Source organism: Tympanuchus pallidicinctus, unplaced genomic scaffold (assembly GCF_026119805.1).
Source record: "Tympanuchus pallidicinctus isolate F22 unplaced genomic scaffold, pur_lepc_1.0 scaffold6, whole genome shotgun sequence".
NCBI classification, from domain to species: domain Eukaryota; kingdom Metazoa; phylum Chordata; class Aves; order Galliformes; family Phasianidae; genus Tympanuchus; species Tympanuchus pallidicinctus.
In genome coordinates, this window is record NW_026294780.1 from 36,236,521 (window position 1) to 36,250,300 (window position 13,780).

Consider the following 13,780-nt stretch of genomic DNA (forward strand, 5'->3'; position numbering starts at 1 on the left):
AACAAATTCCAATCTGCTTTATCATGAATATCTTCAACAATTCACAAAATTTATGTTGAAAGTCGCCACTTTCTTTATCATTTTGCCCTGCAATACCAGAAAATTTAAGTATGTGAAAAAACAAATTTACAGATAAGAATATTTACATATTCCCCACCACTTTGATATTATTTCAGATAGTCTGGAGGCTGATAGTCACTTCTTTAAATTCAAATGATAGTGATCTTTTGATTAATTTGATATATTTAGTGAGAATTTGGCAAAAAGGATTTTGCCTTTGTCTTTCACTGTTATCTCAACAAGAAGCATGGATCAATGTCTCCGTAAGAATTTCCTTTACGTTTATTAGCATTTTATGATAATAAACCTTGAATCTGTTTATAAGAGCCATTGATGAGGGAAGAGCCACAAGTGGCTTTTAAAATGATACTAGTCAATTCGAGAGAGACATTTCAGCCATGAGCCAACTGTCCCTTTCCTTAATTTGGTTAACATCTCAACCATTCCTGGAAGAATCCAGAACAATGTCCAGGAAGAATCAAGCTGTGGTAGAGGGCCTGGTGTCACTTCCTTCAGTTTGGTTAGTTTCCAGTGTCCTAACCAAGATTTGGCTGATGACCCACTACAACTGTAAATCAAGCTCAGGGGGGACCATCCCTTCCTTTTTTCTCTGTTAGTATAAGCAGGGACTAGGGGTGGATGGTGTCCCCCTTTTATCATTAGTTCTATGCCACTTGGAAAACCTCCAGCAACAGGCGTGACACAGGACCATCTTTCTGTCTCTTAAAAGTTGTTAAGTAATGCAAGGCTCACTTGAATTTCCTATAAAACCACACAAATTAGGTAGATATTACTGTGGGAAAGCCAAAGCATATAGGATAATTCTTATATAGAAATCTCTTATTAAAGTTGAGGTTTTTTTTCTTCTTATGTGCGGACCTTGAGAGTCATTTTGCCTTAATACAAAAAAGGGGATTTTCAAATTTTGATCACTGCCCTCTACCTACAGGCAAGGAGTGACACTAATTAAAATGGGATCTGGAATTCTCATGAGCATATGCCTATCACCAGGTAGCAAACAATAATTTCAACTCACAAGACCTTCTCGGGAAAAACTTGACTAAGCATGCAGTCTAGAGCAAATTAATCCAGAGAATATAAGACAATTTTTCAGAAATCTTTTTTTTTTTTTTTTCCAGAAGTAAGAAGAGAACTGTACAGAACTCTTTCCCTCTCTCCCAACATATCCAATCTCACTCCCCCCCCCCCCTTTCCCAGTGATAAAAGGAGAAAAAACCCTGAAAACTTCACTCCTTTTCCAATTGTTTCACAGTCAATGTTCTTAGTATGTAGTCATTCTTCAGAACAATTAAAATGGAAATAGGTGTTGCTACAATAAGTTAATCAGTTAATCCCCAGCATTGTCTAAGGAATAGAAAATTATCTTTCAAAAGAATTTTCCCATTTTATTGCTTCTCTGTTTCATTACCTCTGCTTTCATTTGTTCCTCAGCAAATGCATTCAAAATCCCAAGGAATGTAAAATGTAATAAAAAATGTAACAAGTAAATGGATAAACTAATGTGTAAAGGAGTTAAAATTTCAATAATAATAGAAGTTGTCTGTATAGACTTCATCAACTTCCAAGAAAGCATCTTCAAGAAAGCACTCACAAGGAATAGTCATAGCAATCACACTATTTTATTTTTTTTTTTAATCAAACTGTTCCAATATTACAAGCAAATTTCTCTGTGTCTCATAACCTGTAAATGTAAAGCTATCTTATATGTATGTTTAAAATACAATAATGAAAATGTGAATTGTAATCCACTTAAAAAAAAATATGGAAAACAAAGAATGATAACCTTACAAAAGGGTTTTAAAGATAACAATCTAATCCTGTAACATCTGGATTTTGTGGAAAATAAAATCCTCAGATTAAAGCCTGAAATTAAAAAAATAATTGGGATGTTCATCACAGATTCCAGGAAATCGACAATTCGAACCAATTTGTTTTTATTTCTACTGTGTAAAACATAAGGCTGTAATGGAAATGAACAGTGTTAAGTACCTAAAGGAAGTATTGGGTATATCAGATTATTCACAAGAATTTGGAAAAGATATTTTATCTTCCAGTAGACTAATTAAAACTAGACTTCTAAAATAGATTATTTTGTTTACATGAATTCCGAAAATCAACTGGGGAGTTTCCATCAGAGCTCACAAATGTTTTCTTTTACTCTGTGAGTTTTATGAACACTTGCAAAAATTTCTGTTGATTCAAAATTAGCCTTATGTTCTATGTTATTGTACATACAACTTTCACTTAAAAATCACTTTTTTTCTGAACATTATATATTTCTTTCAATGTTTATGAATGGATTCATTATATAATAAGCTTTAACAATACAGACCAAACTCAAAAATTTAAAAAAAAAAAAAAAAATTCTGAAGTTATTATATTCTTTATTATGCATGAATAGTTACAAAATAATTTCTTACAATTTTTTAATGTTACCTGCTTTTTGATTTAATTTTAAATCCTATTTTAATAATTCTCATCACTGCTTATCATACTGAAAATTGATTCACAATGCCGTTTCTATAACTTCTAAAATTTTCTTTGATTAACACAAAGTCTTTGAGCATTTAAAAAATGGAGAAAAAATACAGTTTTTAGAAAAAATACTCTTCTGTTTTTTTTGTTTTGTTTTGTTTTTGTTTTTTTTTTTAATTAAAATATTACTACCCTTGATCGTAATACCATGGTAACATCTGTAATCCGGTTTTACACTGACACAAGAAATCCTGTAAAATATAACTGCATATGCATAATATGTCTGAACTTTCCTAGTGCATTGTCTTGATCCAGTGATTGTCCTTCCCATTTACAAAATACTTTATTAGACATTTCTTCATTGCCCAAGGACTTCTTGGTATATTTCTGTTATTTTCAAATTATATTCTGTAAGTATTTTTCAATTATTAGCCATTTCTCAGAATCTTTCAACTTTATAAGCCTGAAGTTCTTATGAAGAGGAAAAAAAATTTGAGAAAAACAAAACAAAACAAAACAAAACAACAATCTCTGATATTCATCAAAGCACAGTAGCAAGCAAAACTGTAGTATCAGTGGTTAAAGTATAAATTTATTTTCATAATTTATTTATAATCTGAACTGCAAATAACCAGGCAATATCTCAGGATTTTTTAATTAATGCCTCAATGCCTAGCTAATTTAACGTCTGCACGGCCTTCTGAAAAGGAAATAATGCTTAATCAGCTGACAGGATAGCTGAGGGGAAAGCAGTGGATGTTATCTACCTAGACTTCTCAAAGCTTTTGACACTGTCTCCAATAACATTATCACAGGCAAACTCACCTAATACAGGTGCTGCAAGTAGACTCTGAGGAGTATAGAGAATATAGAGAACTGACTGACTGGCAGAGCTCTAAGGGTTATTATCTGTGGCACAGTCTAGTTTTAGGCCTGTAGCTAGCGATATCCTCCAGGAATCGATACTGGATCCAGTACTGTTTAACTTATTCATCAGTGACTTAGATAAGAGTGACTCCTCAGCAAGTTTAGAGACGATACAAAACCAAGAGGAGTGTCTGACACCTCAGAGTGCTGTGATGCCATTCAGAAGGATCTTTGCAGGCTGGAGAGATGAATAGAGAAGAAAGACTTGAAATTTAATAAAGGCATGTGCAGGGTCCAGTATGTGGGAAGGAGTAATCCCATGTATGACTAAAGGTTGGGGAACGACCTGCTGGAAACAGCTCTGTGGAGAAGGATCTAGAACTCCTGGTGATCAAGTTGATACCATGAGCTGTTGAGGAACCACTCTGTTCCTTACATTAGGAAAAGTGTTGTCAGCAGGTTGAAAGAGGTTATACTGAAAGGTGAGATGGGCCCCATAAGCGAAAGTGGAAAGGCAAGAAGGCTTCACAGTGACTGAGAATAAGGGGGGTGATGGGAAATAGTTAGAGGTAGTTTATAAGAAGCAAGAATGTAGAGCTTGTTAAAAAATAAGGGATGGCAGACACTGTGTCTGGGATAGTGAGGGGGATGAAGGCCATAAAGATAAGGGTTTGAGAACAGCCCGAGGACATTTGGCAGGGAGGTGTCCACAGGGCAAGAAGAAACCAGTTTGGGGGGATGCCCCCCCGAAAGGCCAGGAGTTTATAGCAAAAACGGTCAGAAGCCTTTGCAAGGAAAACAACAAATCTTCATCCCATGATCCACTACACACACTCAAGAGGGGAGGGTCTGCATGCTAACAAACTCTCGGGGGTGTAATGCGTATGTATCCAAATTCCAGGAAAATTATTGATTATGTTTTAGTTTTGCCTATATTTGTAACACGATTTTTCTAGACGATGTGCAAGTTAGGCGGATCTATCCTCCTTGCACCAGGTGTCTGCACAGCACTGAATAAACCGTACCTGCTTTGTAATCTTACTTGGGTTACAGAGTTTGATTCCACGTGTCAATACTTCCTCTGTACTCAGCACTGCTAAAACTTCACCTGGACTAGTATGCTGAGATCTGGGCTCCTCAGAACAAGAGAGACGTGGAGATCTTGGAACATGCTCAGAAAAAAAGTTATTAAAATGATGAACTAGAACATCTATACTGCGAGGAAAAGCTGAGGATGCAGGACCTAGAGAAGAAAAGGCTCAGGTGACCCAATCATTGTGTATATGTATCTGAAGGGAGGGTGTCAAGAGAATGGAACCAAACTCTTCTCAGTGGTGGTCAGTGATAGGCACAAATTAAAACACATGAAGTTCCCTCTGAACTTGAAGAAAGTCTTAATGATGATGGTCACTGAGCAGTGAAGCGGGTTGCCCAGAGAGGTTGTGGAGTTTCCATCCCCGGTGATATTCAAAATTCACTCAAACACATGCCTCTAGGGGACCTTGATTGAACAAGAAGGCTAGTCTAGAACACCAGTCTAGTCTAGGACACCAGTTGAGCAATCTCCTCTTGGTGGCACTGTTGAACAAGTTTGGAACAGATAAATCCAGAATTGGGTTCATTACAGTATTTGCCTTACGGTAAGCTATTTGTTGAAAGTAGTAAAATTTTATACTTTCTAATATTTTCTTTTAACAAGTTTTCTTTGTTTGCTATAGGCCTTGTTAGCCGTCAGGCCTGCACACTGTATTAGCCTGTTGTATAGGAACTGCTGAATTATGGCCTGTACCTCTGATTGACCACCTGAGGCAAGCAATGAGTTAGCCCTGGGAGCACAGATGAAGACAATTCTCCTGTGCTACTGAAGGGGGTGGAACCTGGCTCCACCTCTCCTAGACCCCATTTAAGAGCTGGCTACCATGAGGGATTGATTTCTTTTGGGGGGGGGTTGCTCCTCTTGGATTCTTCTCTGTAACCCAAGGGTAAGCTTTCCATCCATTTTTTAGTGTGATAACCTGTTTAGCCTAACTTTCCTATGTGTTTCTTAATTATAAAACTTGTATATTTGTTGATTACACACCTGTATACTTCAAATGCAGTGTAGCAGTATAAATAAATCTGATCACACACACATTCTTCTTTTCTTCTTAATAAATAACATTTTCTCTTATGTCCAAAACTTCTGAATCTGCCAGGTCACAACAAAGTTCTCAGACTTGGGAAAAATTTTAGGAAAGAGTTTTTATATTTCCTCATGATAATGTTTCTGTATTAAGTAGACTAAGTACAAACAAGCAAGAGCTTGGGCAGATATACGGTGTTCACTTAAAAAATAGGTATCTATCTGTTCAGGACTGCATTCATTCACCCCCACCTAACTGTCTGGCTTAGAAAGCTCATCAAACTGTATTTTTGTTTGAGTCAGTGGAGAACCTCTATCTTCTTGAGAGAACATTGCGGTCCACAAAAGATATATATTGTCATCAAGAAAAATACCTGTGTTCTTTGACACAGCTAAATCCTACAACTGCTTTCTTATTTTACTTGCATTATTGGATATATATACGTGATGTTAATTAGAGTATTCTTTAATCCCCCTCTCTCAGGGGGCATAAAAATCAAGAACAGAAGTCTTAATGCACTTAGTCTGTGTAAACTATTGTACTGCATACAGCCATGGAAATGGTTACATCTAAACTGATTAATTTATATTGTCTTCATTTTCTTTCTGATTTAAGTACAAAGAAATTTGACCATTTTAAATCCAGTTCTGAAATTTCATCGACTTTGAAACACTAACAGAATGGAGTCTATTCTATAACTACATATCAACAATGGACTCTCTACAACTGCTCAGTGTATAATTATTGTTTATTTACTTTATATACAATATATCTGTATTATCATAAATAATAAATATTTATTCTTGTATATCATAATTATAATATTTACATTATATGATACATATAAAGAAGGTAAACAATAATATGAATATGATAATATAATCTATATTTATTCAGAATAGTCATTATTGTAATATAAATTGGAGTTTCCTGCAAAATTTGAGAAAAGCATATGTTCACTGATGGCAATTATCCTCCTACACAGAGTGGTATGGTGTCTAGCTGACTTAATACAATGGAGACAAATGCAAGCCAGCTTTTATTTCCAGCAGATTGTTCCATGTAAAACACTGCTTTTCAATTTTTTAATTTTTAATTTAAAAATCTGACAGCTAAAAGAAACTAGAAGGGACACAGATACTGTGTCAGCATGTAATCTGGAAAAATAGCAGCAAAAGTAGCAAAATGAGTAAGTACCAAAATGAACACTGAAAATAATAAGCTATAATGCATCTGACTTGTACAATGTTTAATTCTGAGCGTATATAAACAGGAAGGGGAATGGCTATTTATGAGGGTGGATAGTGACAGAGAAGGAGGAATGATTTTAAACTGAGATCTAGATTAGTTATTAGGAGGAAGTTTTTCACAAAGGGTGGTGATACACTGGAACTGGTTGCCCAAGGAGGTTGTGGATGCCCCATCCCTGGAGGCATTCAAGGCCAGGCTAGATGTGGCTCTGGCACTTTCCAAAGTATTTCTCTTAGTCTGAATGTAAATAGTACGGCTAAATAAAACAAATCAAAGATGAATAACATCAGTTAGAAGAAGCAGTTCTAGATAAACTGCATCCTACACTTAAGAATCTGTACTGAGGGAAGAATGCATTAAACTGAGAATTCAGACAGTAATACAACAGTATTAATAAAAATGCTACGTAAGCATTTCAGTCTTCATTTAAGATGCTAACTAGTGTAGGAGAAATAAGATAGAACTTTAGCTATTGAAGAGATCAGTATGTAAGAGGATACAATGAACAATAAAAAAGAGATGCATCACACAAGATGAATAACAAAATACTTAACACAAAAGAACAATAAGACACTTGTTTGTAAAGAACTAGTAATCAGTAATTTATGAATAATGGTTGCAATCACTGTAGGCACCTCTGCATTCGCAAGTGTTGAAGACAACTGGCAGTTCACACGGCAAAAATGTTATTCTGGGGATACTCTACCTGGAAATACTAAAGTAAACGAATACGATATCTCATAGGATTGCTGTCTATATTTGGAAAGGAAGTAGCTGAAGTAGTACAAGTAGAGTGAACTTGTCAGGCGGTTTCCTACAGAGCTGGGATCTCTTCAGAAGTAACTTTGAATCATTCAGTCATCCAGTTTTAAAGAGGTGATTTTACCCCTCAACCCATATACAAAGTTTTCATGTAGAGGGGTAGCATGAATAAGTTATATGCTCAAAACAAATTAATGAAACAGACTAACAAAACAAACAAAACACAGACAAAAAACATAGTCAATACCATGTGCATTACATGTTAGCATTTGGATCAGTTTAGACTGCTTGCCTTATGACATTTGCCTTTGTGATGTACTGCACTCTGCTAGATATGATGAAAAATTAATGATTTATTTTCCATCTTTAATACCATTGCTTGCAATAGATTTTACCAAGGCTATACCACAGTTTTGAAGTATCTGATGCTGATCCATCAGCAGATTATACAGCTTTCTTTGGAAAAGCCAGTGAATACTATGCCAGAACTGCACAACTTACATTTGCAGTTGTCTCAGAATCATATATGATTGTCTCTGTTATTTATTTTCTTAATGTTGTGTTCACTGCAGTGATTTTGTTTGTCTGATTAAATATAATTACCAAGCAATAATATTCCTGGTTAGGTATGAATGATTTAGAAATATTTTTTGAGAGCAGAGCATAGCATGAAATAAAAAGTTTCATGTAGTTGAGATGCCTTTGAAACTTCCAGTGTAAAATTAATGCGGACATTCTATAAACATGATTTAATTGAATGGGTATGTATAATAACCACTGTTCATTATTACAGCAGTTCTTCAAGTTTAATATCTATTGCACATCCTATGTTTCTATTAATTCTTCTAATTACACAAAGTTCTATAAACCTAAAACTAAATACACTGATATCCTCTCATTCTTATTTAATATTTTTGATTTTTCCACTCTGCAGTATTTTGCCTCTTATCATTTCAGGTTCATGTGAGGGTATGGTCCTGACTTCATTCAGCCTTTCCAGTAGGATCTACTGTCTGGAACTATATTGCAGCCTTGGGAGCCTGGACTTCAGAGTCTCTTCAGTGTTTTTGTCATTTGAAAGCTGCAGGAGTTTCATGTGATGGAGACATGTACTACAGAAAAGGAGGTTATAAAGGAAAGGGCTAATAAAACTCATAGTTCATGTGGAATCTGGTGTGTGTGGGAATGTAGGAAATGCTTTTAAAAGTCATTACAAAACAGAGGGAACTGTAAAGATCAAAAACTAGTTTCTGCTAGTGGGTGGCCCAGGTACATAGATGGGGAAGCCCTGCAGGCCATTTGCAATGCAGTAAGGCTGATATTTTCATAGGGGAAAGGAGCATCATTTCGAGAGCTTTTACGCTCATGTCTGCTGTAGAGTCCATGAAAGTCATTACAGAAAGAGAAAGAAAAGGAAGTTAAATTGCTTGAAAATAATCTTTTGGCAGAATTCACTGAATATTCTGGCTGTGCTATAGTTCTTGGGTGATATTCTGGCCTTATTGTCATAGTGATGGAAGAGATAATTGACTACAGGAAATCTGAGATTTTTTTCTCCCTGAACTGAGCAATCAAAAATATATGAAAGCTCCCAAATTATCTTTTAAGATAAACATCACTCTTCTGTTCTGAACTTTATTATGTATTTCTCCATGTAATTACTTTCCTTAACATTACTGAAGACCTTATCTGTTTATGTTGCCCATTAATCATGCTACAACAACATGGAAATCTCACAGTTCCCAGAGAAATGTTTTCAATTCTTATAGAGAAAAATTTAAGGAGGGAAATAGGAAAAAAAGATCTTAGCCAAAATCATAACAGGAGTCTTCATTATCCTCTGTTCTTCTCAATTTAGATATCTTTTTCCTAAGTAGCTTGTCTATATTTAAAATAATATTAAAAACAGGCTGCATTAAAATTCTAAGACACTCAATTGTCTTAAATTGCAATATTAAGTGTAGCATTTATCTGTAAGAAATTACCTATATTTTTTTGCTCTAAATATTTCTTCTTCCATTCTTCCAGTTGTTTATAATGCAACTTCAATGTTATCAATTATTTCCTACTGTATTGGAATGACTATTTTTATTTCTTACTTGGCACATAATTCTTGAAGACACTGTTGCAACAGATGCTGAGTGCCTCCTGAGGGCAATCAATTAATTATCTGTTGAAGAGATTAGGGAGTTAACATCCTGTGAACTTCCTATGAACTTTATTCCCGATAAAGATAAGCAACATGCAGAAAACACTCAGCACAAAGGTGGATTAAGCCACAGTTTGTGCTTTGAAATCTTTGCTTCATGTTTTTGATGCTGCAACTTGTACTTACCTGATAACAAACTCCAAAGAGAATCTTCTATCTGACATTGCTCTGACATTGGCTTTAGACAGAAAGTTTTTTGTTCCTATTAAGGATAAAAAGCGTGGACCTGAAGGCTACAGTGTTGCATTAAAACAAAGAATAGGACATGTCTTCTCAGCTTCTACCTGTCAAACACGGCTTTGAAATATTTGAGCTTCATTGTTTTGTCAAATATAATGCTTAATGTTAACGTTTGGACACTATTTAGGGCACACTTCATGAGTTCATGAGTTCAATTGATACTGTCTTTGAAACTTGAGTTTACTAATTACACTTCGTGGAGGAAAAAGCAATCCAAGAATGCTTTAGTTAAAAATAGTAAACAAAGCAACACATTATTAGAATAGAAATTAAAGATTGTTTTTGAGACATTTGAATTAATATCTTATCTGGTTTTATTGTTTGGACACTTTGTCTTGGGACCAGTATCACCTGGAAGTTTATTAAAGCAAAAGGCTTTATTTTTGTATGTTTAAAGATGCCTTGGAAGAGCAAAGGGTATTCTTAATGACCTTTCCTTAATCAAGAGGAAAAGATCCAGCTTTCACATTTAATCCGTAAAATCTTCAAATTAGTTTGCTATTTCTTAGGTAATTGACTACTTGATAATATTATGAAGTAATTTTCTTCTCTGCTTTCAAAATAAGTCCTTTAATAGCTACATTCCCTACTTTGTGCTTAAGTTCCAAGTAAAAAGATTTAATCTCCTATGAAATAAATTATCAAACGCTCCACTTTTGTCTAAATACTTTCTGACTTTTTGAACTCAAATTGCTAAAAAGAAATGAGTTACTTTAAGGTAACCAATCTATTTGTCTGTATAGAAGGTATTACATAGCAGTTAGCATAGATTTGACTGGACTGTCAGCTGGAGGCAAGGTAAACTAAAGCTTTGAATGTATGAATTTTTTAAGCACCCATGAATTCTTGTTTAACTTCATGCAGGTACTAACTTCAATCCGCATACGAAGTCAGCTGCACTTTTCCTGAGAGCAGATGATAAAGGCAGAGGAATAAACACTTGTCAAAACAAATATTACCTGTTGACTGTATCTGAAGTATGTTTAGTCTAACAGTGTCTATCGTTTACCTAAGCAGTGGTAATGGTTTTATGTCTAAAGTACGTGAAAAGGGCCTGATTTATACCTAATATGGAACATCTCTCTCTCTCTCTCTCTCTCTCTGAGAAACCCAGCTGCATGCATTCTCCTTCCCTTTCTTTTTTTTTTTTTTTCCCTGCTCCTTAAACATATTGAAACTTCACTGAAACACAGAGCTAATTCTGTGATTTTACAGTGGGGATGCCTAGACACTCACCTAGTGATATACATCACCTTCTGAAGTGGGAACATCAGTTCCTTTTATACCTCTTCAGGACTCATTATCGAGAGTGACTGATCTTCTTTATGATAACTTTTTCCGTTAACCCACCCTGCATGTGGTTTTTTAGAAATTGTTTTTGACTAATTTAAAAGTCTGATAGTAGTGTATTTGCATATTTTATTGTAAATGCTTAGCAGGGTTTAAATTTCATATAGATGTACATCTATAAACAGGTAAATATGCTGTTCTACTCTATCTTCATCGCTAGTAGTATATTGCTCTTGCAAGATTACATTATCATATCTGAATTCTATTTTTCCTCTGAACTCTCAGCAAATTAGTTAAGGTTGAATTCAGAGTTTCAGATTTTCTATCCTAGAATCCAAATGGAAATTAAAACCTTCCATTTCAAAACCAACAAAAAAACAATTATTTTATCCAAACACATTTCATATATTAAAAGAATTACTTCAATCCTGTTTTTGCAAAGCATATCTCTTCTCTTCCTATTATAATTCATTCATACCCTAGCCATCATTATATATGTGCTCAATCTGTAAGCAGTTAAATAGGTAAAACATGTTTTCACATACCTTTGAAACATGCATCAATTTGAAATTAAATTCCAGATGTTAGTATGAGGCCATTTTGGACAATTTATTTTGTTTCAAGATGTTTGGGTCTTGGAGAATTGCATTCAGTTATTCTTACACTGGCATGTCTGCCTACTCTATGCCTGAACAAGCAAGCATTCATAAAAATCAATTTAAATTTATCATTTATCATGATATATATTGGTGATGAATAACACTTCCAAAATAAATAAATAAATAAATAAATCTCTCATTACATAGATAAAAATGTTTAGTTTTATTCTGAAATTAAAGTGTGAGTTTACTGGAATATTCTGCCTATTTTGTTTCATATCCTTCTCTGCCTTTCTCTGTATTGTGTGAATGTCCCCAATAAAACATATTCTTCCATAGTAACTTGGGGAGCTGAGATCTGAAACTGATTTACATCTAGAAATAGTCCAGAGTATATCTATTAATTGAATGTTGATGTTCAACAGAATCAGGAAGAGGTTATTTTATTTATTTCCCTTTCTTCCTCTTTCTGCCAAAGCATTCTCAAAGAAGGAAAAAAAAAAAAACAAAAAAAAAAAACCAAAAAAAAACCCAAGCCTCTAAACCAGCTTTTTTTTGATGGACAACCTCTTAATGGAAAATAAATGTGATAAGTCTTTATTTATTTATTTATTTATTTATTTATTTATTTTAAGTTTTGTTCATAGTTGATTAATGTATTAATGCAAAAGAGTACACAGTAGGACAGTAGAGAGTCAGGACATACATAAATTTTTGCTGTTGGTGTTCAACAGTTTGATTCTCCCAAGTGCCTTGATTTCAATAATGATCACAGTGCCTTTATCAATATCTAGGTTATAACTAGCATCCTTGCCAAAAATTAATCGCCAGGAAAAGCAGATCTGTAAAATCTATTCTTTCCACAGAATGGCTTGCTTGGTCTTGAAATGCTTTCACTTACAAAGCCCAATTTTCTTTCTAAAAGTTGTATTCGCTTATTAAAAGAATAGTTATTCTGGACTTTCATCAGCTGACAGAATGACTCCAGAAAGCAGTGTGGATCCCCTGACAAAAGTAGAGGTTGAGGGCTATTCTTTGCTTTTTATGTGACAGATGTTAAGTCTGCCTTCCTTATATAGATACTTAACGAATCTTTAAACCTGAGCCAATTCCTAATACATCGAACAATCCATCCTTCAAATCCATACCTCTCCAATTTAGACAGAAGGATGTGGTGACAGGCCATGTCAAAGGCTTTGCAGAAGTCCAGGACGATGACATCCACCGTTCTTCCCCTATCCAATGAGGCTGTCACTCCATCATAGAAGGCCACCAGATTGGCCAGGCAAGATCTGCCCTTGGTGAAGCCATGCTGGCTGTCTCGAATCACCTCTTTGTCCAGTATGTGTCTTAACATAGCTTCTTGGAGGACCTGCTCCATGATCTTCCCAGCCACAGAGGTGAGGCTCACTGGCCTTTAGTTCTCTGGATCTTCCTTTCTCCTTTTCTTAAAAGTGGGACTGACTTCATTAATATTTTAAAATATTGCAAATTCTTGCTGTCTATTTCCTATTTTCATGCATCTATTGGAAAATTGGACTTCCAGTCTCTGATTCCAATGGAAAAATCCTTAGTTTACTGAACTCACCATTGAATAGTTGTTTCAAATTTACTTCTGCATTCAGCTGGCTGCAAACCAGTTTCAAATTAGGTCAGCCTTTAATTAAATTATTTTGAAAACTTTTGTTTAAAATTTTATATATCGTTTTGGTGTTTTAGACAGGAAAAACAATGAAGAACTATACTGACTCACCAACAACAATGATCAAATGGAAACATATCTGGTCTCCTTCATTAAAAAACAAACAAACAAACAGAACTAATCTGAATAAGTATCAATTTCAGATGTGACATGTAGTTAGAAATGTATTAAACATTTATTT